At 38.6% G+C, this 3,117-nt stretch overlaps 1 pseudogene; it reads right to left on the reverse strand.

Annotated features, from left to right (window-relative positions):
* Positions 1–2,690: 2,690 nt before the first annotated feature.
* LOC111736570 lies at positions 2,691–2,808 on the reverse strand (annotated as a pseudogene).
* Positions 2,809–3,117: the final 309 nt, after the last annotated feature.

Consider the following 3,117-nt stretch of genomic DNA (forward strand, 5'->3'; position numbering starts at 1 on the left):
TGACAGTGATAAATACTATAAAGGAAATTAACAGGGTCTGCACAACAGAAACATCTGCTTCATGCCCAGAGATTGCCAACTTAGTTTCCTGAACTGCCCTATATTATCACAGCTACCTTCTCAGACTCCTCATTTGATAGTAAAGATGATGATGATGACGATAATGTTTATAATGATGATGATTACATAATTAAATAACTAAAATATAATATAATTATAATATAATATGATTGATATAAGTCTTAGAAAAGTACCTAGAATCCAAAAATGCTCTGTTGCTATTTGTTATGATTATTTTTTACTTGACTTGGTCTTCTTTCTAATTAGTATTGTTTTACATTGTGTTATATCATTCACACAGATGTAATAGGCTCCACTGGCTAGTAGACAAAGTACAAACTCTACATCTCTAGTTCTCACCATTGGTGGAATAATAAGCTATGATATTTTTAAAAGTCTTGAGTTCCAAATTGAACAAGGCCAATCACATCAGAATTTTTGAGGTAGGATACAGATATCAATCAGTATTTTTAAAAGAACTCAAGGTCATTGCAATGTTCAGCCATAATCGAAAATCCCTAGCTTTACTTCCTAGCTTTCAAGGTCCCTTATAGTCTAGCCCCAACCAATCTTTCTAACCATCATTTCTCTGCTTCCCAACCTAGGCATGGCTTTGTAGCAAGCCAGTCTACCTAAGGCCCAGACTTCCACCTGCATAATTTTCTACATAAGGCACAAGGCTCAGAGGCTGATAGTTTCTCTCTTTTTCCTCCTTTCCATGATGGTGGGAGTGAGGACAAATGCATGAGCCTCTGCTCTTGTGTTCTCTCCTGCAGCCTTCATTCGTTTATTTAACTTGGATCTGTTTCATGGCAAATTTTGCCTTTTTTTTGTCCTTTCTACTTCTCCTTCCCAGACCCTTCTTTCACCTTTCTTTATCCAAGGCTACGGCAGCCCCCACTCCTCCCTAAAGGCCCACTCTTTATCTGTTTCCCTGACCTTGTCAACTGGTAGCTCAGCATACAGTAGCTAGATTCCAGTGATAGGGCTCAAGAAACCTGGCCTGCCTTAGGGAACCAACATTGATCAACATCATGGTCATTTCTACCTCTACTCCTTTGCTTGTGTTATCATCTACATAAAATATCTCTACCCTTTCTTCCTTTTCTGCAAATTTTAAATTTATCCATCTTCCAAGTTTCACTTATTCCACGAAGCCTACTCAGCAGCTCCAGTGCATCTGTTCTTCCACCTCTCTTGCATTCCTCCTGCTCACCTTGTCTATTCCACACAATTTTATCTTCAAATTATAGACTGGCCTCCAACAGAAGAACTGGGAACACAGTAGGAATTCAATACTTAATAATTGCTTGTTAGACTCACATGAAATTGGCAGAAAGCCTCAGCTCAAATTCCCAAAAGTGATTCCTCCTTCCCCCAAAATAATAGTAAGAACATGGGCTAATAGGGATAAGGTAGGGAATTGTGTTTGTTTTCTATTGCTACATAATAAATTACCACAACCATAGCAACTTAAAACAACACCCATTTATTATCTCAGGTTCTGTAGGTCAGTAAGTCCAGGGAGCCTGACTGGTTTCTCTGCTCAGGATCTCACAAGGTCAAATCGAAGATGTTGGCCAGGCCGAGATCTTGTTGGAGCTTCTGGGGAAGATCCACTTTCAAGCTCATTCAGGTTGTTGGCCTTTTCAGTTCCTGGTAGCTGTGGGTCTGAGATTCCCTTCCTCTTGCTGATTGTTGGCTGGGGGTCACTCTTACCTCCTAGAGGTCACTCTCAGTTCCTTCCACATCACCCCCTCCATCTCAGAAAAAGAGAACCTCTCTTAGGTAAAATTCTCCTCACACTTTGAATCTCTCTGATTCCTTCTTTTGCTAACAGCTGGAGATTATACACTGCTTCCCAACTTGGACAAAAAGCTCACCTTTTGATTGGGTTAAGCCTAATCAAAGATCATCTCTATATTTTAAGGTCAACTGATTTGGGTCTTTAATTACATCTGAAAAATCCCTTCACAGTAGTACCTAGATTAGTGTTTGATTGAATAACCAGGGGGTGGGAATCTTGGAGAGCTACCTTAGAGTTGTGTTTACCATGGAAATGATGGAGCAGAAAGTCAGACAACCAGTAAGAAGGATCCACTTCTTAGATCCAATGGACCAATGATTTGAAGAGTGAAAAGTACTCTTAGAGATCAGCTAGTCCAGTCTTCTTTTTTTTTCCCCCAGTGGGGACACTAAGACCTAGAGAGAGGAAGAGAATTCATAATTCATCTTTCACAAATTCAACCTGGGTCACTGTAGTAAATGCTTATGAAGATAAACATATCTGCTCTTGGATTTTATTACCCACCTGATCAAGGCCCAGGGAATCTAGTTTTTCTTAAAAAAATAGCTTATGTAACCTGTGGAGACTCTAGAATTATGTGCTAAAAAGGAACCTCGGAGATCAAATATTCCAGTGTTTCCCAAGTGTAGAACTAATGACTTTAGGTGACATATAGACAAACATTTTTAAATTAATTAATTAATTAATTAATTAATTTTAATTTTTTTAGGTGAAGCAACACTTGGTCGACCTCACGGATTGCAAGGAACTTGTCAGCTTACAATCTCTTATTTATTTATTTATTTATTTATTTATTTATCTATTTATTTATTTATTTATTTATTATTTTTTACACCTGGTCTTCCTAGGTGGTCTCCCATCCAGTACTAACCGGGCCTGGCCCTGCTTAGCTTCTGAGATCAGACGGAATCAGGCTTGTTCAGGGTAGCATGGCTGTAGACAAACATTTTAAATTGTAATCATAATGTGTTTATTTTAACGTCACCTACTGACATGATTTTCCCTGCATTACAGAGATGTAGAGTTTTCTTCCTTCCTCCCTCTTTCCCTATCTCTGTCTTCTTCTCTTCACCTTGCCCTTATGGATAGCTACTATGTGGAGACAATAGATTATGATACTTAAGGCTCTGGAAATAGAGACACCTGAATTCTGATCCTGGCTTCTCCCACTTAGTAGCTCCTTTCTTAAACTCAATGAGTCTCACTTTCTCACTGATTAGTAAAGACAAATATATCAGTCAAGTGAGATA

The sequence above is a fragment of the Pteropus vampyrus genome, unplaced genomic scaffold (assembly GCF_000151845.1).
Source record: "Pteropus vampyrus isolate Shadow unplaced genomic scaffold, Pvam_2.0 Scaffold20, whole genome shotgun sequence".
In the NCBI taxonomy this organism is placed as follows: Eukaryota; Metazoa; Chordata; class Mammalia; order Chiroptera; family Pteropodidae; genus Pteropus; species Pteropus vampyrus.